The 13,896-nt window shown below is 42.5% G+C and overlaps 2 long non-coding RNA genes across 2 annotated transcripts in view; both read right to left on the minus strand.

The window, feature by feature from the left end:
• Positions 1 to 13,896, minus strand: part of LOC143489491 (uncharacterized) — a 42,944-nt gene that overhangs the window by 2,854 nt on the left and 26,194 nt on the right. The window lies entirely within an intron of this gene.
• Positions 7,597 to 12,233, minus strand: LOC143489489 (uncharacterized). Its single transcript, XR_013124692.1, has 3 exons — positions 12,128 to 12,233; positions 11,748 to 11,815; positions 7,597 to 7,958 (listed from the first exon to the last, which is right to left on the minus strand). It is a non-coding gene; the product is annotated as an uncharacterized LOC143489489 (long non-coding RNA).

Here is a 13,896-nt window from a genome sequence, read left to right on the forward strand (position 1 = left end):
AGGCGGCCCCTGCTGAGCGGCGCAGACAGAGCTGGCAGAGGCATGAATTTTTCAGCAGCTATCGCCCTCCCTCCCTCTCTTCTCCTGTCGGTTCAGTCGATACGCTGCCTGGACGGGGGCCGAGTCTGCATGAGAACTAGCCACGCTGCACCTCCACACCTCCACCCGTCCACACCTCCACCCATCTTGGACGGGGACCCGAACCTGCATGAGAACTAGCCACGCTGCACCTCCACACCTCCACCCTTCCAAACCTCCACTCATCCTGGACGGGGCCGAACCTGCATGAGAACTAGCCATGCTGTATCTCCACACCTCCACCCATTTACACCTCCACCCATCCTGGACGGGGGCCGAACCTGCATGAGAACTAGCCACGCTGCACCTCCACACATCCACCCATCCACACCTCCACCTCACAAACTGGCACCTGAATTAGACAAATTATAAATAAATCTTGCGAGCATTTGTCAATTTTTCATAGCGATTATCCTTGGCAACAGATGCTCTATGTCTGGAAAAACCTTACATTTCTTTTTTTCAGGACTGCCTCTGGAGACACTCTGGAGTGTGTGTGTGTGTGTGTGTGTGTGTGTGTGTGTGTGTGTGTGTGTGTGTGTGTGTGTGTGTGTGTGTGTGTGTGTGTGTGTGAGAGAGTGTGTGTGAAGTGTGTGAGTGTGTGTGTGAAGTGTGGTGTTGCATGTTATGTGCTTAGTTTCTTTCTCTACCAATGATTCAAATTAATTAGGTCTAATTTATCAGGGAAAATAATCTCCTGTGTAAACACAGCATTAAGAAGATGTTTGGACTGTTGCATAGAAACGTGCTATTTATCGATTTATTTATTTAAGTTGGGCTTCTTGTGATGAAGGGACAGTAAATACAGACTTTATTTACTTCTTATTTACTTTTAACTTTAAATACAGACAGAGTCTCAGCTAAGCCAGGTGGCCTAAAGCAACACGGTGCTTTAGGACTGAGGGGTCTCTGTCTCCTCGTGTTTCCACTTGTTAAGAAATAAACGTCAGTGGTGGGCAGGTACATGTCCCGCGGGCTGAAAATCATAATGAATAGTAAATCAAGAGTCCAATAAATAATTAAGAAAGATGTTAGCATGAAATGAGAGACAAACTCATAATGAATGAGTGAATGAACTAAACAATAAAGAACCCAATGAAAGTCTTTATGATGGGCATCTCTGCCAAATGTTTGTAATATCCAAATATTTCTGACCAGAGTATAAATCAGTATAATAAAGATATTCAGTGCTTATAGGTATATATAACCAATACTGATGTATTAATATACATAGTCCAGTGTAATTTCACCCATATTTGCATTCGTTTTGTCATTTGATACATTTCCTGTCCGTGCATGTACAAGACAGCATGACAGAAAGAGACCGGGGGCTGGAGGCTGTACAGGATAAACAGGAGGTCCTGGAGATGCAGGAGGTGCGGGATAAGCAGGAGGTGCGGGATAAACAGGAAATGCAGGATAAACAGGAGGTGCGGGATAAACAGGAAATGCAGGATAAACAGGAGGTGCGGGATAAACAGGAAATGCAGGATAAACAGGAGGTGCGGGATAAACAGGAAGTGCAGGATAAACAGGAGGTGCGGGATAAACAGGAGGTGCGGGATAAGCAGGAGGTGCGGGATAAACAGGAAGTGCAGGATAAACAGGAGGTGCGGGATAAACAGGAATTGCAGGATAAACAGGAGGTGCGGGATAAACAAGAGGTGCGGGATAAACAGAAGGTGCAGGAGGTGATGACTTGCTCACACATGCTTCCATTTTCAGCCCAAATTCTATCTCTTCTCAAGTATAAAATTTTAAGACTGTTCTCACTTTCTTCAGTCACAGTAATTGTATTACATCTGCTCTAGTTTATTTAGCATAATGTCAAATATTAAATGTCTTTTTTATGTCTTGTATTAAGCGTAGAGCTGTTCATTCATAATAAAAAATGTTTAATAGTGCATTGCAGTTGTAGGTTTAAAATCATAAATGAGTGACTTGTCTTTTTTCTCGTAAAACATCCAAGTCCTACTGTAATAATATGAAATCAATGCAATGCAAAAGTTAATAGAATAATAATAATTATTATTATTAGTAGTATCCTCATTGCTGTTGTAGTTTTCAACCGAACCTGAATGGATTATTTCTATTCTTCAGCAAAAACAGTAAAACTAAATCCACTTGGCTTAAATAATTCACAGAACAACACTGACTGTTTAGCACCCAACAGAAGTGCTAATGTGCTAATCCACTCACCCCTACACCTGTGCTCTATTACCCTCATGGAACAGGATGGCCATTAACCTGCCACATATATGAAGGAAGTCTGCGCAAAACGGTTTCTTTGGAAACCTTATACATTTCTCTCTCTCTCTCTTTCTCTCTCTCTCTCTCTACCTACTCTGTCCCGGGTGTTAAGTAATGGTTTATTACATCTCAAATGTCCAGATTGCCATGTGCAAATGCTCACACAGGGCCTAAATACCTATTTTAGCAGAGTATAGCACACCTAGCCCCAGGCACATGGTTCAGATAGTGTTTGGCAATATGTGACACTGACTCCCAAAGATTGAGAGATGGAGAGAGAAAGTTAGGCACTTAAGATATAGATCATTCACACAGTTGCTTTAACCATCCATATCTGATATAATCACCTTCTGAAGAAGCCATAAACATTATCTCAGTTAGTGAAAATGTCATTTAGGTGTGTTCAGAATCCCATTAGTGAGGGTAAGAGAGGTTTTGACCAGTGGGAATGCACCCAGAGACCCAGAACACACATCCACTTTGGCCACAGGGCTTCCCTGCGTTCAGTGCCTCTATAAAGTCTAATGGCTGGCTTCACTGTTTTATGGGTGTAATGGGCTGTTCTTTTCCATCAGACTGCCCACTGGGGTTACTGAACCTGCTGGCCACTGATAGGCACATCAAATATTTCTGCAGAAAACCTCGGGACCTCTTCTTTCTCAAACACACAACCTCCCGTTTCACATCAAGGCCAAATAAATCCTAAATTCAGCTGCTCTGATTGTCAGAGGTTTCGCTGGCTTGTGTCCCCATGGAATCTCCTGCTTTTATACAAAAATAGCTCGTTTTTCAGGTTATGGTAGAAATTATCACAATATCATACAAAAAAAGCAATTTTGTTTACAAAACTGGAGTGAACATGACCTTTAAAAAAGTCACAGTGCGATTATGATTATGAAACTAAATAGTGCAACACTAACGCTGCTGTAACCGCTGCAGGATTCTGTGATTTGTCCTGAGAAAGACCTTCTGCCTGAATGTCACACTAATCCAGGAGTGGAAGTCCATTGGCCTTTTCACTGCTAAAAAATGTCAAGTGGCAGCCAAGATTGTCTCAGAGATGATGAGTGTGTGTGTGTGTGTGTGTGTGTGTGTGTGTGTGTGTGTGTGTGTGTGTGTGTGTGTGTGTGTGTGTGTGTGAAGGACACACAGCATGGGGGAATCTCATCATGCCATATTGACCCACTGGGATTCGGCTGTATTTACATTACCCTGCTCGGCTGTGCACTACATTGCAGCATATTGATTGCTTGCCTCCTTTAGGAAAAACACCAACCATGGCAAAGTTATTTTTCCATTTTCACATGTTTATGGGATGTTTAGATAATTATTACTCAATCAGTGTGATCATGCTGTCATACTGAGCCTTAAATGGATGGAAAAACACATGCTATGTAAATGCTAAGCTGCTATGTAAACGCTAAAAACTAAAAACATGATTGAGAAAACAAGACTGACCAGATATTGAGCGGCATTTGAACTGAAGCATTTAAGTATCATTATGTGATATGAAAGTATATGACACATTCAGAAATCTTATCCCTCAAGTGTGTGTGTGTGTGTGTGTGTGTGTGTTTAGTCATTGTTTATCATTGCTAGCAGAGGTAAATGTGCTCACATTATATGCAACAAGGTTAATCAGTATATAGAATATGTATAATATACTTAACAAACAAATGCACTTAATAAAATTAATGCTCTGGGTGCTTAAAGTGCCCATTCAAATTATTTCGTAAAAATATCAATAACATACAAGCACACAATTGTAGCCAGTCCACACAAACACTAACTGTATATGCAGTTAATTGTACAATGACTTGGCATATTCCAACAAACAGTGTTGTAAGACCATGTGCTAAAAGGTCAGATAATCATGCAATAACTTCAAGTGCAGAAATAGGAGAGTTATTTGTCTTTGAAAAGCAACAGAGAAAAGAATGAATGCAATTGCAAAATTTCAACAATGCTAAATCAGTGGGAGAGAGAGAGAGTAGGAGAGAAAGACAGAGAGTGAGCGAGAGAGAGAGAGAGAGAGAGAGAGAGAGAGAGAGATGGGGAAGATTGAGCTAGAGTAGCAATGGCGGTCACCTTCAATGCATGTCAGCTAACCTTGCGCAACAAACAAGAAACAGGCCAGAGTCCATCAAGGGCCAGTGAGCATTGATTTCCAATGATGATGCACAGGCAAATTTAGCAGTTCACAACACTGAAAGTTAGGGTGCAACTTTAAAGTCACGATCAATAGGGTGAAAACACGGCATAGCGAGGCCCGGCGACACGGGGAAGCCTGATGCTGGTTGGTTTCATGCTCACTCCTTCAACCATGTAATATTATATGAGTCTTGTCTATGGATGTTACTATACCCTGTAGCCAAACCACCAAAACATTTATTTCATGGTATTGAAACAATATAAAAATATACCAAAAGGGAACAGTTCTATATTTGCATCACATCTATGTTTTATATACGTAAAAATAACCTAAAATGGATAGAGGATAATACTGGTGTACTATTAAAAGTGTTGACAAGGCTTGTTGCTTCAAGATGCATAGTAAAATATTTCTTTGAGTCCCAAGCTTTAATGCAAAAGCTAATGTAGTGAGAACACTATGCTAACGTGGACATGAGAAGTCTTTAGCTGTTAGAGGTTTGCTTTGTGTCTCTCCTAATGGAGGTATTTGGCACTGCCAGGTGTTGTTTACGGGAGTTAACAGTAATTTGCAGCTATCTCGTGCAATCAGGCAGTCGGAGAAGCACCCTGCTGAGAATGAGCTCTGAGAGCCAGGACCTCACAGTGTCTGTTCTCCACTGCAAAGATAACAGCATCTCTCACTCGCTCTCTCTCTCACACACACACACACACACACACACACACACACACACACACACACACACACACACACACACACACACACACACACACACACGTATGACAGGGATAGGACATAGTCTTCCTCTTTCATAGATTAACAGTCTGCTGATCACCCCGTCACCACCTGACAACACTGTTTGATTGGTAGTGCCAGTCTCCCGCATCGCACTGGTCCCAGCGACAAACCCAGAGACCGTGGCTTCACTGAAAGAATCTTCACTTCTTGACGCCTGACCTATTAAAAGATAGCAGCTCGCTTCCTGAATTAGAGAATCGGAGTAGATGATAACTCAGCTGATAACTCACAGTTTAAGCTTCCAGCCAAGCACAGCCAGTCATTACCAACATCAGTGCAGTTCGCACCGCAACACCATTATCCTCTGGAGCACTGGTTAGCAATGAAAGGCTCAGTGATCTTTATCTGGGCTGCATGTGCATCTGAACGCTAACATATAGAGGAAGGAGCTACAGGACATCTAAGAGCAGCACACGGAGTGAAAGAACACCAACTCCTTTGTTCCACTCACAGCTCTCTCTACTCTACAGTCTCCATTTAATGGAGCATCCACACATTTGGCGTGAGCTCGTGGGCTAAGACCGTCCTAGCGCCCTGGGGAAGTCTGGGTAATTTGCGTTGTCGGTGAAGAGTGAGAGCTTTTTGGTTTTGAAGAGAAGGAAACTTTAGTTTAAGACATTTGTAACGGTGCTGTGTGTATTGTTGTTGTAAATAATAACTACCACTGACAAAAGAGGAACAACCGAATGACTCTGAGGTGGAATTTGGGCTGGCGCTGATGGTGTGAGAAAGTCAAGGTTGGAGATCTGGCAGGAGAAGAGGCAGTGTTGTCTCTGCGCTAAACTCACCCGTGTTACAGAACACCCAGCTGTGCTTGGTGGCAGCTAAGCACGTGGTCAGGTGTGCCTTATTTTTCTCAGTAACCGCTCTCGCTCTCTCCCACTTACAGTAACAACATTTGTTAAATACCAGCACTGCTCAAGCTGAACCGTGTGTAAATCTGTAAAACTGTTTGGCTTACTGACTGCTAGATCAAGTTCATGTTAAGGAATTTTAAATTTTCAAAATGTTGCAGGGATCAGCGTCTTGCCCAGAAACACTTGTGCGTCTACACAAACACTGCCAGGGCTTCCCCTCAGGGCCGTGCGCTCTCGGGCTCCGTGGGGCCCTGGTTCAGGGCTGTTTGACATATGCGAGAGCCAATCATGGAGTGAGCTGGAGACGAGGCGAGGCGGAGGTCAGCTCGCGCCTGCAGGCACGCTCATTTGCATGCGTTTAGGGGCGGGACCTGATGGTGCTCTGTTGCAGGCACACTCAGCAGGACCTCGTTTACATAATTGATGAAATATGATAATAATGCAATCTGGCGTTGGCGGGGTGGGTTGAAGCAGTATCCTGGGAGACGGGCCCAGGCCCTCTAGCTTTGGCAGGGAGAGAGAGAGAGAGAGAGAGAGAGAGAGAGAGAGAGAGAGAGGAGAAGAGACAGAAACAGTCACATAAAGAAAGATGGAGGGGGGAGACGTGCAGCACTCTTAGATGGAAAGTCTTCTTTTCGGAGATTGACATTCCTTCATAGATTGTGGCAGCAGGTCCAGCGGTGGTTTTTCTAGCGTTGTGATTAGCGTGGTGAATATGGAACAGATTAAGCTGTGTTATTATGTGCCATTGTGAGGAATCCATAAGCTATCAAACCAAGAGATGTGTACAAAATGAAAAAGTCTGTTTCTATCTCTGTGTGTTTCCAGGCCTGTCAAAGGTACATGATTCACCCGGTGTGGACAAATTAAAACTGACAACCTGCAAATCAAATATGCTGGAGTATAGAGCCACAACAACCAAAAGTTGTGTCACTGTCAAAATATTTACAGACTATCCTGCACGCACACACACAGACACACACAGACACACACAGACACACACACTATACCAAATGCTCAATGTTTTTTCAAGCTCAAACTCAAACACACACACACCTTCTTGAACCTACGTTTTCTCTGGCCTGTTCTCCCCATACCCTGGCATATGCTGCAGGAGAGGCTGGATCAGTGCCACATGCCAGCCCGCCCTGTGCTCCACTCCCAGCCCCCAGCCACCTGTGCTCCTTCCTCAAGCTCAGGGCTCCAGGGTGTACAGCCTCGTGCACCTGTGACTGGGGGTGAATCTGCAGCCCTCTGGCCCCCCATCCACCCCAGAGCTGTCACTGCTCCAGCTCAGCCCCCCCCCCCCCCCCCCCCCCCCACCATGACACCTTAACCACGCCACACAACTTCACAAACGACTACACACAACCACAAGATCTAACCTGCATTTATCGATTTATGTTTGATTGACTTAAACAGTAGCTGTATCATCAAGTGTTGTTCATTTGGTTGGTTTATTCGTCCTTGTTACAATATGTTTTGTGTTTGGAGTTGTCAGTAGTTTTATTTGTTTATTTGTTTATATGTATACAAAGAGGTCTGGTTTAGAGACCCTGCAGACGAGGGGTGCCACAGTCATTTGAAATTGATCAGGTTTCTCTGTACAGACCTGAATTGTAGATGTTAAGTTCACATTTGTCACATTTCACGTGTTTATTATTATGTTTTTTTCTTGTAAAAGCAAAAGCTACAAAGGTTGTCAATTATCCACGGGGACACGATGATTGTCAGACAAGGAGTCCGGGCGTGCTGACCGTCAGTAGTGGTGACCTACTGGACCCAGGAGAGATTCCAGTACAGCTCCTGTGTCTTGATCCTCCCTTTAATGCACCGTGCCGCATTATCATTCAGAGGACAGTACAAACAAGACAGACAGAGCACAGGGGATTAACCATGACCTTACTGAATGACTGCTTGATGAATTTACACACAGAAAATGCCCATGAGCAAAGTTTTCCTCCGATAACGTCTGCCAGTCCTAGATACCAATCCAACGCACTTCATCACCTATCATGGATTGATTTGCAGGACAAACACCAAGTGTCTATCTCTTGTATCAAAAAGCTAGTGCTCCTTAGAAAGGTTAAGTAACAGGCATATGTGAAACACATTGACTGTTTCGGGTTTGTGGGTACAGATCTATAAAAGACTCCATATGGTGTGGCTTATTAGGAGAGTTAAAGGCTGACACGAGAGTCATTTCTACACTTCATCCCACGGCACACTTACCCAGCACAGCCCACAGTCTTCGTCATGTTAATGTTAACTAATGGCTTAAGAAAGTTTGCACAAATAACAAGCCCTGTGATTTACTTTCAATTAGTAGGAGCATTAAGCACCGCTTAGGTAAGATGCACCAGATCTGTGTTACTGGTGTTTACAGCTTTACACAAAGAAATGTGACACAAAAACCCAACCTCTAAGGCTAAACGGTTTGTTTATTACTCTAAACAACCCCTAATATATCATTACAAACTTCAAATTCACTAGACATTTTTAAGGAAAAAATATTTCCTATGAAAAAGATCACTGTTGAGATATAAGGCATGATGTAGTCTTAAACACAGACGGTGGGCCAGGTTGTGAGCACTCGTTCTGGTTCCTAACCCGTTGAGCAGCCCCACTGGAGCAGGATAAGAGATGTTCCCCTGATTCACGCGTCCAGGCCAGCACTGCGGTGGTCAGGCACACCAGTACCTGCTGCTCCCTGTCCGGGCTCCCACCTGGGGCCTGACCTAACGAGTGCAATAGGGCAAGAGGGCAGAATCTGTGGCATTCTGGCAGGAGGGGATGTGGTACTATTCATAGTGTAAACTATGATGGGAGACAATATTTACAGAAGAACTTTTATGTCAGGGAATTGTGAATTGTAGTCTTAGTGTTGTCATTATCCTGTGCAATTCATGTGCTGTATGTACAAATGTTTAGATTGCTTTAAATGCATTTGTCATCATGGTCATCTTTTGATATTTTATTAATACTCCTCAAGATTAATCCTCAGTAATTCAGAAAATAACTATTTTGATGTTGATATCTCTAGGAACAGGTGGGATTAGGGTTGGGATTGGGGTTAGGATTAGGGTTAGGGTAGGGGTTAGGGTTAGGGTTAAGATTAGGGTTAGGATCAGGGTTTACTGTATGTGTATGGTTTTTATATTAAAACCATATTGCCAGTGGCTTGAATAAAGGGGCATTATGGGCACTAATTCTAAAATGACAGTTTGGAATTTTAATCCAATCAAAAGTTTGGCTTTGACAATTGCTGCAAAAACAAGCTACAACCCAATGGCCTCTGTTCTCTTGATGCTATTATTTAATGTCTGAATTATTCATGTTTCTTCAATACATTTCCCTAATGGAAACGTAGAACTAAATAGTGGCAGGACTACATGAAGTGGGTCTGATGGAGCTTTGATTGTTGTTTTAGACCAAGATTTTGTCACTTCATTTTCTAATCCAGTCTACCAAAACCTGGAGTTGTTTTGTTTGCAATCACCATGAATTGTGAGCACAACAGGGGAGTACGTTTGTTTTCATATAAACAGGGTTAGGGTTACATCTACAGAATAGTGAGTTATTAAACAAAAATCAATCAGTGAATATAGCTTTAAAGAGATTATCTCAAACGTCACAGAACTGCGCATATAACCATAAATGAATTCTTGGTAAAAAATAAATAAAGGAAGTGTTGGCTATGGCGTTGTGTGAGGCTGTTCTGTTCTCTGAGTCTGGTACACGTGATCTGTGGTATTTCTTTATCAGGCATTTCCATCTGCAGCTCTGTAGATCTAGACTGTAGACTTGCATACAAGACCCAACTAATCAGCAGACAGGAGAAGACTTGCACTGATTGTTACCCTACTGTTTACCCCAGATAGGAGCAAAAGAAACACCGCTCTGTGTTGACTACCACTGTCTAGTACTTGCTTTTCTGGCTGACACAATTTAAAGCAAATGTTGCTCTCAGCACAGGCAGATATTGAACTGAAAGAAGGAAAAACTGACAGCAAGATCTGAAGTGACTGTTGGGCTAAATTGGCTGTTTTACTAATGTGTTGCTCACAACATGTGACTTGATTTGGGCTGTGGTTAATCAGCACTCCTATCAGGTTGCCCTTATGTCTCTGGATTCTCTAATCTGCAACACTGACGTCAGTATGTAGGCACCACAGCCTGGCACAGAAAATGTCCAGCCACCCTCACTATCAGTCCACGCATATCACCCGTCTCAGTATGATATTTCCCCACTTTGACATTAACCAGGAAGAACAAGACGCAAACAGGTTAGATGCAACATTATACAAGACTCAAACTGGTTAGAAAAGACATATTCAATCAGTAATAAACATTTTATGGATGATAAAATGAGGAACATGTGTTTTCTAATTAAAGATAACTATGAAAATTAATATTTCCTGCTTACCAACACATTATTTTCTCTTACTTTAGACCTTGCATGATCATGAGAGGTTAACTTTCAGCACTAACAAAGATAATAACTTTAACCAGGACTGTCAGCCTCTGGTACTAGAAGGCATTTGCTCTACACAGTTGTACACAGCTAGTTCAAGTGATGTTAATTACTAGAAATAAGCTTGCATTGCTGTTATTTTTGTTTAAAAACTGAATAACAGTACACCTCTGATATAAAATCCTGCATTTCATAAATAAAAAAACAATAATTAATACAATAAAGCCATATATTTCTAAAATAACAACAAAATAACTTTAATTTCTCAAATTCCTTCAAACGCATGTTAGATCATCCTCTTATCCCTGCTCTTCGTCTCAACCCATCTAAATATCACGTGTGCCCTGACACACCTGAACACTTAACACTGAACACAAGCCTCCTCCTTGTTAATCTTTTGTCACACTTTTGTGTCCATAGCTTAAACATTGTTCAGCCTTCCAAACAAGAGACCGAGGCTGGCGGAGACATGGGGCCTCTGGCCCTGGCTCAGATGTTACATCTTAGCCTGACCATGGCAGGCCTCCATCAACTGATCTGGAAGCAGGCAGAAAGGCCCTGACTGAATATGGCCATTAGTTGTTTTGGGAGCAGTCGTGGAGGGACAGCCCGGGGTTGAAGTGTTGTCAGTAGCCATGTGTTAGCAGTGCGTGTGCGGCTTGTGACCCATCTGCTGAGATGACACGGCAGGTCCCTTAACACAGACATGCAGCTGGAGCCAACAGACTGCCCTCACCTAGTCCATGACATACATTTACACAAAAACACGGTCGGCTTGTGAGGACTGGGGGCACGTGGGAGGTGTTCCTCCTGCCCCTTCTTTTGATGGTTTAAAGATACAGTGGGCATTGTAATATCACAGATGATGTGGACAACACAGAGATATGAGTATGAGATGTATTTAACATAAGTCAACATTCTGCGACAACCCACTGTAATTGTAGATGGCCGAGAGGCTTTGAGATTTTGAGTGCCCTGTCTCTCAGCGAATTTTAATTAATTTCAAAATTTAAACTGTAATTATCTTTATAATTATTCTTCATAAAGCTCCCTTGGTAATTTGAGTGGTTAGTATTTCTGCCATTCTGTGTTCCTCCCAGAGGATTTCCTTGTTTGCACAAGCATAACTGCAGCTTACCAGATCCAAGAACATGGGACCAGCCCTCTGGCATGGACTGACCACTGCCTCATTACACTGAAAGGATTCTGGAATCACATGGATATTACAGTCTGTCACATTTGCCCCTATCTGTATAGCAAAATGAGCAAAAATAATGAACAGATAGATTGGCAATTAATAATACTAAAAAAAAAAAACTGACAATCCATTTATTGCAACACAATAAAAAGCTACACCCAGCATAATATTTATGTTATTTTAGACTGTTTACACTGGATGATATGTGGCTATGAGTGATAAGTCAGACGCTTTATGATATGATAAAAGAAAATACAGTCTAATCCAGCTCCAACCAGCAATAGAAGAACACTCTTATTCCTGAGTTGGTTCTTACCCACCCTTACTGATGTGGTGTGTGCTGGTCTACAGCTGCCCATGCTCCACTGAGTTCACCGAGCTCATATGAACCAGGCTCTCCGGCGGACTCATGGGGTCCGGTGCTTGTTTATTTTTTCCTCGGGGTCAGGAGAAGCCTGTGCTTCAGCAGGCTAGCTGCCAGCAGAGCTTCTCCAGGGCCGCTGTATGCTCCGTCCTGATTGGAGGAACATCACCAGGGGCCTGGCCCTCACCAACCCTGACATCTGTGCCCCCCTCTACAGCAGAGCTGCGGTCGCTAGGCCTGTATAAAGGACTTGCAGCAAATGACGGGTGTGTGAGGAATCACGGTAGTGACGAATGGTGTGTGGCTAACCAAATTCTCATAATTACAGGCCCAGGCGAAAGCTCCAAGGCCCAGCTTGGGTTTCTGGGAAATCGCACACATATGGGTCTGTGAAGGAAACACCAGGAAAACTGGCAAGTCAAGTCCCAAACTACTGCAGTTTGATGTAAAAGTACACCGTCTTCTTAAAGAGGCCATTTTTAGATCATGCTGAGCTGGTCATTACGGGATCCTGAAGGGTTCCTCCTTCTTTCTGCTCTCTTAGGAACGTTGACATCTTGCCACTGGGCCAAACACTTCAAGGCAAGTCAATCAAGCTATAGAAAGATTTAGAAAGAGGTTCAGATGGATGTAAGTGAAACTTTTACATTCAACAATGAATAATGGAATGTGCTTTGGGAAAAAATATTTTGTAATTCTTTTCAAGAGTTTTAGGAGATTCAGTAGACTGATTTCCAGTAGAATCCTACTTCTTAAGGTTATTAAACATTAAACACTCACCATTAATTCAAATTAACATTGAATTTATACTTCAGAAACCTTTCCATAATAAAGAAAAGTGGCCCTTTATAAATATTCAAGGAATGACTTCCCTGAAAACATTCCATTGGATAATAATTCAATGTTTCAAACATGAGATCTCCACAAGTCACATACATACCCTGCCAGGGCTCTGAAGTTGCATAACTGCTAGAGTTCTAAAGGTTAGAACAAAGCAAAGAGAGCGGCAGGAATGTGGCTAAACATTATTCCCAATTTACACCATTTACCAAGTGGTTAAAGGAAGATGCAGAATTCAGCATTGCATTTGGGAGCAAAACTAAAGATTTTGTGTGCATGAACTTACAAGACTTACAAGATAGCATGAATTGCTATTATATGGGAAAATAGGCTTCCTTGATTTTTGATAGAATTTAAATACTTATAAACTTGCCTAGTTCTCCTTTTTACAGGCATCTCAAACAGTAACAATGATCAGCGCATCCCTATGTAGTAGTTGAATTAAAGAAATAGCTGATGAGAAGAAAACCTTTAAGACTGATGTGTGGTGACATTCTGAACCCCTCATGTAATGAGCTAAATGCATTTTTGGAATTTGTTCTGTAGAGAATCAACAAGATCTCTGATGCCTTCCAGTATGTTGACACTTACTGAAAGCCCTGAAATCAACAGTAATAAAATACCAACTGGCAAAATCCATGGGTGTGTTATAGACTGCAGATGGATGGAGAGGGATAGGGGTGTATGCTGACCCCAAAGGGGTCAATTCTGCTCTGCGGCCAAAAAATAAAAAATTAAAAGGAACGTAAACCATCTGTGCGTGAGATAAGATGCACAAAGGTCAAAGGGCTCCATTGTTTGTGCATGTATTTGTGGACAGTAAGATCTGCTCAGCTATGTAAGAGACTGATCAGTGAATACATGTTGGATGTACAATTAATTAGA

Source organism: Brachyhypopomus gauderio, unplaced genomic scaffold (assembly GCF_052324685.1).
Source record: "Brachyhypopomus gauderio isolate BG-103 unplaced genomic scaffold, BGAUD_0.2 sc62, whole genome shotgun sequence".
Taxonomy (NCBI): Eukaryota; Metazoa; Chordata; class Actinopteri; order Gymnotiformes; family Hypopomidae; genus Brachyhypopomus; species Brachyhypopomus gauderio.